This window comes from Benincasa hispida, chromosome 9, assembly GCF_009727055.1.
Source record: "Benincasa hispida cultivar B227 chromosome 9, ASM972705v1, whole genome shotgun sequence".
Classification (NCBI taxonomy): domain Eukaryota; kingdom Viridiplantae; phylum Streptophyta; class Magnoliopsida; order Cucurbitales; family Cucurbitaceae; genus Benincasa; species Benincasa hispida.
This window is the reverse complement of record NC_052357.1, coordinates 25,002,688-25,015,559: the sequence shown is the minus strand read 5'-3', so window position 1 is coordinate 25,015,559 and position 12,872 is coordinate 25,002,688.

Genomic DNA, 12,872 nt, shown 5'->3' with positions numbered 1-12,872 from the left:
TGCATATTAGTATGTTTGAATGTATATATAGAAATTTTGTCACAATGAATTGGAAAGATCCGCTTCTGCTTGTAGGTACTGTCACACCCCCTCCCTAGCCTTAGCCCCCAAGACTTGGAAGGGAGCATGAGGATATACCAGTAGTATTCCAAGCCAACATTTTAATTTAACATTTCCCCCTACCCCCCTCCCATCTATTAAAGACTTTAACATGTTTACAATAATCTATCTAACTTTCATACATATAGTTCAATTTCCTATATTCTTTTATCACATGATCTGAGTTGTGCCCTGAGAATTTACCAAGTCTTGGTGTTTTGGTGATTTGTAGACTCCTTCCTGAACGCTCCGCTTTGCCACCTGGGGGTAGGGGGAGGGGATAAAAGAAAACATTTGGAAGAGTGTGAGCTACTAAGCCCAGTGAGTGGTGCTTTTAAAATAATAATCACTTTGCAAAACATATTTTTGGGAAATCAATCACATAATCATAATTTCAGTATAATTTATGCATGATCATGTGTACATTTATTCAATCATCATCCTCCAGTTCCATGCTATACTTGGCATGTTCATATCATGGACATATTATCAATCATAACAACTTTTTATGGAAACTTTTCTATAACCCACTTTTTCCGCCAATGTGCACATCGGCAATTCTTTTCCCACTAGTCATGCTTAGGTAACTTGACTATATTTTTCGCCAGTCGTCACCGACTATTATTTTCCGCCGACCAAGGCCGACTATATTTTCCCACCAAGCACCTTTTATTAAGCATGCTAACTTATGTAGTCCGGGTATAATCTCAGTTTCCATAGAAATTTCACAAACAATATCATGGCAAACAACATAACATCATAAGCATGCATCTTGCACTATATATGCATTTATCCACATATCAATGCATAAAACTAAGTAAACACTCACCGTAAGCAAGTTTTTCTACTAAAATCACCTTGAGAATACCTTCCAAAGGATTCCTCCATATCAATGAAAAATTCCTCAATTAATACTTGTTATATCACTAAATAATAAAAAAAAATAGCCAAAATACCATTATATAATGAAAATACCAGCTTACCTACTCCAATTTAGCCAAAATCCTAAAATTAGCCTCTTTAGAGGTTATTTGGACTGTGGTAGGTAGCTAGGTGTTTGGCAGTAGGCAGGGTGGGCGTGCTGTGCCACACAGGGGGCTGACGTATTGGGCACGCGTTGCTCGGTGGCCTGTTGCGCTGGGCGTGATGCGTTGCACGAGGAGGGGGCACTTGTGCTGGGCTAGCGCGGCTGGGAATGCGTCGAGCGAGGGTGCAGACGGACGCAGCGCGTGCAAGGCGTAAACGCAGGGTGTGGGCTGGCTGTGCGTCCGGGCTGACTTAATGCCTCACCAACGCAACCTTTGTTTCTTTTGATCTTCAATAACTTGGCAGCCTAATAACTCAAACGTAACGCTCTAAATTGCTCTCAAACACAGATTTTTGGTGATGGTATGAATAAACCTCTCTCGCCAACCCCTCTATTTATAGCCATTCCAAAACTCATCTCCTTGTGACAACTCAACTCCCATTTGTCTCACTTTGGAGCTGCCAACACTTAGCCTACCCAACCTAGCCTTGAGTTGTTCTCATCTCAGCTTGCCAGCCAAAATTCCCCTTTTTGCATGAAATCTCCTTCACCCCTCCTGCTTAGGGTGATAAGACTTCCATTGCATGAAATCTCCTTTGTCCACCTCCTACTAGAACTTTGTGTGATCCTCCTTTTGCCACCTAAATTATTTAAATACTTAAACATATTTCTCTACTTAAATTGTTTTAGACTTATGCTCGTATAACTATTGGCATCTTTCCTTGGAGTTTTTTCCATCAATTAGCCTTACCTTTTGTCCTTAATGCATAGTAACTCACCCTTCCTTCATCAAAAGTCCCATTTAGCCATCGCATGAGTTGGCCATCACCAACGCATAGAGTGGCAGCTCACCTTCGACGCATGGCTTACTAGGTATGCTTGCTCGGCCTACTAAGCTTGGATGCATGGCGCTGACTATCGATGCAAGGGTGTGCTGCCTAGGCGTTGCGCGCTTGGCCTCATAGGCGGGTTCGGTCGCATAGGCGTGTTCGACCGCGTGGGCGTGTCTCGCTGCATAGGCATGACTTGGATGCATAAGGCATCAACGCATGGCTTGTAACGACCCAACCCCCTAGGACTTAGGTAAGGCCGTTACTAAAATAAATGCATGCAAAGAATTTAAAACGACGCTCAGTTTATGTGAAATAAATGCTAATTAAAACAAGAAAAGTTCAAAAGACATTTATTAAATGCAATTGTTAAAAACAATAATAGGGTACCCATAAATCGTAAGGTTAATAAATACATATGAAAAAAAATTCTTAATAATAAGTTTCAAACATCAAAACTAAACATTAAGGGAAACATGAAAAGAACTCTAAATCTCATGATGCGGAAGTGTAAAAACTAGTCCCAGTGGCTCGATCATGAATTCTGTTGTGCCATCACCGGTGCATCTCTACCTTTACCTGAAACATCAACATAAGAAAGAATGAGTATGAAATACTCAGTAAGTAGCCCCACCACTGGGGTCAGGCTAGTCATCTATGTCTTCTAGATACCCGCATATGGCACATAAATACATGTAACAGATGAGAGACTAAGTCCTATCCTATTGTAGTTAAGTATGCCCACAAAACTGGTGAATCCCGAAGGAAACATAAAACTGGTGAATCCCGAAGGCAACACAAAACTGGTGAATCTCGAAGGAAACACAAAACTGGTGAATCCTGAAGGAAACACAAACTGGTGAATCCCGAAGGAAACACAAAACTGGTGAATTCCGAAGGAAACACAAAAACTGGTGAATCCCGAAGGAAACAAAAACTGGTGAATCCCGAAGGAAACAAAAACTGGTGAATCCCGAAGGAAACACAAACTGGTGAATCCCAAAGAAAACACAAACTGGTGAATCCCGAGGGAAACACAAACTGGTGAGCATCTAACTAATCAATGAGGATATTTGCACAGTCTTAACGTGCTAAGATTCAACATTGTACAGTTCTAAAACATACATAAAAATCCTTGATACCATGGCTTCATCACATACACATATTTCTTAACAATATATTATACGTCGTCCATGCCTAACTTACATCATAAATCCACAACATGCAAGTATGCCTCAACACCAGCAGATCAGACATCGACATATGAAAACACATACTATCACATACTAACGATCAAGTACTTAAGTGTGTATGTAAACAAATCAGAATTCGTGCCAGAACATACTTTGATTCAGGTCATACTGTCAATCAATATGCTAACATTTACCATAACATACGCTTATCATGCTAGCATACAACTAAATCCTGGCCCGTGGGCATTCCCAGTAGTAAGATTACTTACCTCAAATTTGGTCCCAAATTAACCCAAGTAATTAACCTTCTTACAACTCTTAGAATACTTTGAATCCACCCTATAACATACATTACAAATATTAATTTAGCACCCCTAGTCCAAAAATAATAAATCCAAAGTTTTAAACTCATCTTTGGGGTCTAGATCCAATTAACTAAATTAAATCAATCGACCAAAAAATTTAACTTACCGAAGTCGCGGCTTGGTTCGAGGCCAGTTCCAAAGTTCTATTTATTTGTCCAAACTGAACCTAAATCAAAACCAAAGTATAATAACTAAATTTTCAACGATTCCCTTAATCAAAAAGGGAACCAAACCAACTACTCACCCAAAACTTACCAAAATTGACGGAACTCATAATCTTGTCGGTAGCACCCAAAAGACTTTAAAATGCCTCCAAACTTTGTATCTAAAATAAAAATCACAATTAATCAAGTAATTAGGCCCATAATTGGTTGGCTATTCAAAACCTGAACCACAAATCCTCAAATTCCCAACAAAACTCACCTAAACTAGTAGATCCAGCGAGTGGCGACGACATCCTGCTTGACGGTGGTGTCGGAGTGGAGTTGCACAACCTAGGTAGCAGCGACTCGCAACAGAGGCGGCAAGCTATAGATTCGTGGGTCAGAGAGAGAGGCGGGCATTTGAAACTCGCCGTCGAGCGGCACATCGCTAGTGGGAGTTGGATCCAGTCGACTGAGAAAGGGCGGTGCCGGATCGTGAACGGCGAGGCGGCGCTTCAAATCTGGATTTTCCGGCAGAGTCTACACGAAGGTAGAGGGCAAGCGGCTGGATCTGGGCGGAGGAGGATGTCGGCGGCTTGAATCTGGTCAGGCTGAGAGCGGCAGACGTACGGCGAAGGAGTCGGCTAGGCAGAAGCTTACAGGGCGAGCGACGGTGGAGACCAGCTTAGGCTCGGGCAGCGGCAGTCTGGAGAGCTGGGCGACTGGCGGTGTGTCTGGCCGGCGGGATCAGGCCAGCCGGAACCCATGAATGGTGGCGACTGAAGGAAGAAGAAAAATGAATGGGGAGGGTTCGCAGGAGAGTGAGGCGTGAGAGAGAGGGTTATTCTTTTTATTTTTAAAATAATAATAATAATAAAAGGAAAATAGTACAATTATAATTAAATCCTTTCCTTATTCCACCTTATACCATTTAAACTTCTTTCCTTTTTCAAGAAAAATAAATTCTTTCCATAAATTTCCAAATTGAGTTTGACAATTGAAAAGAATTTGAATAATTTCCACGCCAACACTTAAATCCTCGCACTTATACTTCAAATCCAAAATTTCAAACATGCCCTCCATATGCGTTTGATCTTTTGGTCACCTTTTTGGATAATTTAGTATTAATGTTTTCCACTCTTTGCCCCAATATCCTTACTTAGGATTTTTCTTCTCTATTTAACCTCCCACTTTAGATTTAGTGTTAGGGTCTTACAGGCGCTCTTGAATAAGAGTTCCTTCACCTTTATCGCACACAACATCCCTTGTTTGACAACCCTACCTCCACCTTTAGCAAGTCAAAAAGGGAATATAACCAGATGTGATTTCTGTCATGATGGCGATGTAACAGCTAAGGAAGCCATAGCATAAATTGAAAGAAAGATAAATTTTTTGATGAAGGTCGTTGAGCAGCGAGATCAAGAGATCACTGCCTTTAAAGAATAGATGCAGTCTCGAGAAGCTGCTGAATCAAGCAAAACTCCATCTGTCAAAACAAATGACAAAGGGGAAGACCGTGTTGCAGGAAAATTAGCTTCTATTGGTCCAACAACTTTAGAGTATGATCATGACCTCCATAAGGGCTCAGTATAGAGGCCCATCTCAAACCTCTTTTGTGTATTCTAAGTTGTACACCGAGAGAAGTGACAACTTGAGAATGCTTACTGGATATTAACCCTTGAAGTTCCAACAATTCGACGGAAAGGGCAACCCAAAGCAACATATTGCCCACTTTGTGGAGACATGCGAGAACGCGAGAACCAGGGGAGATCTGCTAGTCAAACAATTTGTCAGATCCCTCAAAGGAAACGTTTTTTACTGGTACACTGACCTAGAGTCTAAGGTGGGAGTAGCTTGAAAGGGAATTCTTGAACCGCTTCTATAGCATCAGACTCATTGTCAGCATGATAAAGCTGCCAAATGCCAAGCAACGAAAAAGGGAGCCAGTCATCGACTACATCAACCGATGGAAAGCTCTGGGTTTAGACTGCAAATACCAACTCACCGAATTGTCTACTATAGAAATGTGCACCCAAGGTATGCACTGAGGACTTTTCTATATTAGCCCTGTACATTTGAAGAATTAGTAACTTGTATCCATGATATGGAGTTGAGCATTGCCAATAGGGGAACGAAGGATTTTCTGATCCTTGAGATGAAGAAGGATAAGAAAGAGATAAATGGTGCTAAGAAGATTGTAAAAGGCATTGCAAAGGAATTAATGGTCATTAATGCGACCCCACTGAAGTTTTCTTCGAAAGGGAAGGAGAAGAAAATTGAAAAGAAAAACGATAGTGGCAAAAAACGTCATTTGACTTTAAAGGAGAGGCAGGAAAAAGTCTATCCATTTCCTAACTTCGATGTTGCAGATATGCTTGAGCAACTACTAGAAAAATAGCTTATACAGCCATAAATGATCGAAATAAGTAGGGAAGATAGACGATCCTAACTACTACAAGTATCATATGGTTGTTAGCCACCCGGTCAAAAATTGCTTTGTGCTAAAGGAGCTAATCCTAAGATTGGATCGAGAGAGGAAGATTGAACTAGACCTAGATGAGGTTGATCAAACAAATCATATCGCGGTGACAGTAACTTCGAGTGTTCCAACATCGATTACATGTTTTGATGAAAGAGAGAGTTTGGTCCAATTTGGGACCCTCGAACCTGTGGTTGTACAGTTTCAGCAAGAGATCTAAGTCACAGATTTTCAAAATAGAGAACACATTGATAGTGACGATGACAAAGGTTAGATTCTTGTAACACGCTGAAAGAAGAGAAAGTCGAGTCCTAACCAAATAGAGTCGCGCTCCTATCAGAGTTACAAAAGAGGGAGCAAGACTCAGAAAAGGAAGGGAAAAATAAGGCTCGGAAGTCCAAGCTTGTCGAGGAGGAAGATGAGGACTTCCCTCTACCTAAGCGACAGGTGACATTAGCAGATTTCCTTCTGGAGGACTTCTATGGCCGCGGTTTACGGAAAATGCCAAAGGATGTTACATTTCATGCTGTCAACACGACAAAAGAAGAGGATACTCCTCTAAGTTCATTGAAAATGATGGAAGAATCAGAAGACTGACCATCGTTCAACATAAATGACCTATTGTTACTCCCTCAAGCAGCCAAGATGATCCTCATAGACACATTGTTAGAATCCAATGCATCTGGTGTACCAACCTCCACAGTGCGCACGTAATGCATCGTGTTGTATGTCCATAGGTTTCTCAAATGAAGATCTACTGTTGGGATCAAAGTTGCACAATAGGCCTTTGTACGTCTTGGGATACATTCGAGAACAAAGAGTTGGTCGAATTCTCATCGTGGATCAGCCATCAATATAATGTCTAAGACGACTATGAAACAATTGGACATCCTTAAGGAAGAATTGTCAAACAGCAAGTTGGTAATTCAAGGGTTCAATCAAGGCAGCCAAAGAGCGATAGGCATGATACTCTTAGAAAATCTCATTGGTGACTAAAGGCCAACTCGTTGTTTCATGTCATAGACTCAAAGACAACCTATAAGCTACTGTTGGGACATCCTTGGATTCGTGGAAATGGTGTAATAATGTTGATGCTACATCAATGTTTCAAGTTCTATCAAGATGGGATTAAGAAGGTTGACGCATATTCTAATCCATTTTCAGAAGTTGAGTCTCATTTCCCAGATGCAAAGTTTTATTTGAAGAATGAGAGTATTGATGAGCCAATGGCCGTAGAGACTCCATTAATAAGGGATGAAGATGAATCCTAGTCAAAATAACAAGCCGATGCAAGGAAGGAAACAAGAGACAAGGTGTAAGCCTCTGACTCAAAAGGGAACGAAACATCCACCAGCATTACAAGGATACTGATTTTAAAGAATGAAAAGGCCCTAAGTCCTCCGATCTTGCACTATGTTCCTTTGTCAAGGTGCAAGAAGGGTGAATCGCCTTTTATAGAGTGCTTAAAAGGCTTGAAGGTTGGGAATATTGAAATCCTAAAATAAATTTTCTTTACACCATTCACACCGATAACAAAGCAGGAAATCCATGAACCTAATGGAGACTTGAGAAAGGAAAATCTGCCCGAAACATAAACAAAAGACGGGTTCAATCCAAAAGCTTACAAATAGCTGGCAAAAGTAGGGTATGACTTCACAACTCACACCAAATTTAAGAGTTTGAGCATTTATGAGCAACCTGAGCTTTCCTTAACCCAGAAGAAGTTTAGTCAATTAATCTTAAATCATTAAAGCTCATGATCTATAGGTCCATAAAGTTTCTCTACTAGCTCGTAAAATTACTCCTTAGATTAGTGAATTGAGCGGATTTGAAATGTTCAAAATTGAAATTAGGTTTTTGAATTTGAAGTGTTCAAATTCAATTTAGGGTTTGGTTAATTATATTTTATATAATTAAACATTTCAATTTATTGAAATTAAACGTATTCAAAGAGACTAAAATATTTAGATATTGATTTAAATATTAATTAACATGAATAGGATTCATGTATCAAATAGGTATTTAATTAATTTAATATTTGATATTAAATTATTATTTATTTATTTAATTAATTATTTAAATAAAACATTTTCAATTTTTTAAAATGCAAATTCAGATTTGAATTTTTAACTAAATTTAATTTTGGTGAAAATTAAAAGAAAATTGAAAATGAAAAAAAATTGGAAAATTTTTGAGTTAGTGGATTAATCCAAAATTTGTTGGATTAATCTACTAATCAACACCTTGCCCATTCAATTAATGCTGATTGAAGTGTCAATCAGCTGATTAAGTGTGTGGTTACATGTTTAAACACCTTAAATACTCCAATTTTTCAGATTGGAATTCATGCATTTTGAAATCTTGAATTTATGGTTTTCTCTAAAACCCTCATCATTCCCTCACCTAATTAACCTCAATCTGAGATTCCACCTCCAATCCAAGTTAAAGGATAGTAGAGAAGATCATTATGGTGGTCTTCTGTCAAGTTGAAGGTTCAATTCATGGAGAAGAGTAGGGATTGAAGAGATTCTATAAAGGTATTGTCTTCTTGAAACCCTATTCCATGAAAATTGTTTTCATGCATGCTTTTAAACTCAAATTAAGTGTAATTAGAGTGCTTATTGATTCTGATTGCTTCCAATTTACGAATGTTTACTCTATCAATTGGTACCAGAGCGTGATTTAAGCACTCAATTAACGTTAATTTGAGTTTGGTGGGTGAATTTCTATAGATGCATGTTTGGTTAACTGATATGATTGAAATTCAACTTTGGCATTAGATTTCTCTTTGATTATGTTGTTAAATTTGTAACTCTCTTGATTGATGAGCATATATGTGTGCTCTAGAGTCTGTAATTTTACTGGAGTCAATAGAGTTGAAACTAGGTTGTAATAGAAGGTTAAAGCAAGCAAGGTCAGCTGTAGAAACTAGACTGGAGTTACTGCCCTTGCAGTATCATGACGTTGTTCATAGAGCATCATGACGTTGTTCATCTAGAAGCTCGAGGCGTTGTAATGTTGGGATGAAGCATGGTGACGTTGTTCATCTTAGTCCAGAAAAGGTGCACGTTCTTGAGCTAGTTCGCGGGAGTTGACCGGTTTGACTGGTTTAATTGCCTCTTGGTCCAATTCAGCCTCATTTGGAGCCTTGGAGAGCTGTTCGGGTCGGGTCGAGTGGTTTGGATTCAATTTGAAGTTGCTTTTAATTAATATTTGTAATAATTAATTAAATTTGCTTGCTTAGGATGCCAAAGTTAAACCATATCGGTGTTGTTTAAATATTTTATGCATGTGATGTATGTTATATTTAAATTAAACATGTATGTGTATATAGTATGTCATGTAGATTTAAAATCCCACCATATAAAAGCATGTTGCATGCATAATCATATGTTATAAGTTAGTTATAATATATAATATGCATGATTAGGGTTACTAAAGTTTAATATAAGTGTGTTATTAAAGTTAATGTCTTTGATGAATGTTATGGATGGAAAGCATGTCTACTGTTTTATAAGTTGTTATAAAATTGGATTATACATTAAAATCCATAACAAAGATAAGCTACATGCTTACTTAGGTTAACAACTTATTTTAATAGTGAAAATAGATCGTTATCTTATAAAATACGGTTCCAAACTCAACCAGTATATAATCCTATCTAAGGTTGGAGGTATTTAAGTTGACGGTCTACAGAACACCTCCTACCTGGGGATTATGGCCAAATAATTGAGCGTTGTTAATGGGTTTTATGAGCTTGCGTGAGCGGTATAAGGTAATAAAATGGTTTTTCTCCTAGACATCGTAGGTTAAGTCCAAATATAAGAGTTATATTTGGAAAATCACATAGACTTAGGATGTTTTTTAGCTGAAATATACCTAAGTAAAAGTATACCCAAACGTTTAGAACACTTCAGTGCGAGATTTAACAATATATATGATATATCGTTTTTAGCTCTCACGTCCTTAAGAGTTCACACCATGAGATCCATGCTTGGCTTTATGTCGCTTTTATCGCAACTGCTCCATTCAGAAAGTGTTTGCATGGGTCAATAACAAGGTGAATAGAGGAAGTCGTTCATCATAGTAAGTGGGTGAAGGAAATGTGTCAACATATTCTACGATCTCTTCCATTAGTTTGAACCGTGAGATTCTTATGTTGCGTCTGCTATTGTTTTTAGATGACGTTAGCTAGTCGTTAACCATGACGATCCCCTCGGAGGGTTGTAACATAGGATTCGGAACAACCAAAACTCCAAAAATGAATAGAATTTCATAGTTCCGTCTTGAACATTGTCTTCCAATTCGGGGGCATATTCATACCATTATATGAAATCTGAAAATGGAGGGTCACACTTACAAGAGTTACTAAGTGTTAGTAAGTTCTTGACCGAAAATGGTAACTAAATGACCATAGGAATAAGAGTTATTCTGAATATAGTATTTGGTCAATATTGTCTTGCTTAGTGAAGGAGTATTTGACTGCCCCTCGGTAGCATCTATTTTGACTCACTAATGTATCATTGCAAGTAAATAAAGAAATATGGGTACTTTATTACTTTTGCTAAAATTGGATTTAGATGCATACGTTTAATAGAATTTGTTTATTTTTTAGCAATTTCGAACTCGATTATCCAATTACTAGCTTCCGATAAGTTCAACGGTGAAGTGTATTCAAACTAGAAATCAAACATATCGTTGACGATTTGAGGTTCGTTTTAACGAAGGAATGTCCTCCTCTTCCTAGTTCAAATGCTAACCCAAATATTCGGAAAGCTTGTGACAGATGGGTTCAGGCTAACAATAAAGCCAGGGTCTATATCTTAGCAAGCATATCTGATTTGCTTACTAAGAAGCATAAAGCCATGGTCACTGCACGTGAGATCATGGCGTCGTTGTAGGAGATGTTTGGGCAACCGTCTTCTTCAGTACGACATAATGTTATTACATAGTCTATAACTCCCGCATAAAAGAAGGAACTTCTATTAGAGATCATGTCCCAGACATGATGGTCCATTTCAATGTTGCGGAAGCTCATGGTGCTGTCATAGATGAGAGAAGCCAAGTTAGTATGATAATGGAATCTCTTCCGAAAAGTTTTCTGACCTTTCGTACTAATGCTGTAATGAATAAGATTGATTACAACTTAAATACTCTTCTGAATGAACTACAAACTTACCAATCCTTAATGAAATACAAAGAAAGTGAAGCAAATGTTGTTTCATAAAATAAATTTCTTAGGGGATCTTCCTCTGGAATGAAACCCTAAGAGAAAAAGAAGTCTATTTTTTCTTCAAATGATAAGAGTATCCAAATGAAGAAGAAAGAAAAAAGGAAGAAGAAACCTCTGCTAAGAAAAGCAAGAATAAAGCACCAAAAGAAAAATATTTCCATTGCAATGAAGACAGACATTGGAAATGCAATTGCTTGCAGTATATTGCTGAAAAGAGAGTTGAAAAGGTAAATCAAGGTAAATCTGATTTACTTGTGATAGAAATATGTTTAGTGGAAAGTTATCACTTAACCTAGATACTAGATTTAGGCGCCGTTAATCATATTTACACTTTTCTTCAGGAAACTAGTTCCTGGAAGTAGCTATTAGAAAATGAAATGACTTTCAAGGTGGGAATGAGTGAAGTCATTTCAGTAGAAGTAGTGGGAGACGTCAAGTTATATTTCGGAGATTCTTACATTTTACATGAAAATATATATTATGTACCTAAAATGAAAAGGAACTTAATCTCTGTGTCTTATTTATTGGAAAATATGTACAAAGTAACCTTTGATATTAATAAAATGTTCATTAGTTCAAGAGGTGTTTATATTTGTTCTACTAGACTTGAAAATAACTTGTACGTGTTAGATCGACTAAGTCAAAAGCTATTTTAAATATAAAGATGTTAAAACAACAGAAACTTAAAACAAGAAAAGAAAGATTTCTCCTAAAGCCTATCTTTGACACTTAAAACTTGGTCACATAAATCTCAACAGGATTGAAAGATTGGTAAAGAGCGGTCATCTAAATCAGTTAGAAGACAGTTCATTGCCTCTGTGTGAATCATGTCTTGAGGGTAAGATGACCCAAAGATCTTCTACAAGAAAAGGTCTTAGAGCCAAAGAACACTTAAAACTTATCCATTCAAACCTTTGCGATCCGAAGAATATTAAAGCTCGAGGAGGATATGAATATTTCATCAATTTTATTGATGATTATTCAAGGTATGATTATATTTACCTAATGAGTCACAAGTCTGAAACTCTTGAAAAGTTCAAAGAATTTAAGACATTAGTTGAAAACTTATTAGGTAAAAGAATTAAACATTACTACAAAAATTAGATTGCTTGACGTTTTTCCAATGTCAAGTAAAGGGTATACTTGACGCTAATAAAAGCATCGTCTATTCAAGTGTCAAGTATAATGTCATAACTTGATACTGTAAAAACGTCAAGAGAAATAATTCTTGACACAATTTCCGTGTCAAGAAATATAATACACTTAACACTAGACACTTATTATTGTGATTACTCTTGACATTTTTTATTTGTCAAATATATTTTTATCTTGACACAAAATAATGGTCAAGTAGTCTAATTCTTGACACATTTCCAATGTCATCTATGTTTTTTTTTCCAAATTAAACATTCAAATTTAATTTCCATTTCTCATTTCCTGCATTACATTTGTTCCAATAAGACAATTTCATCAACTAAACAGTTGCACATATATTTCAGGTTG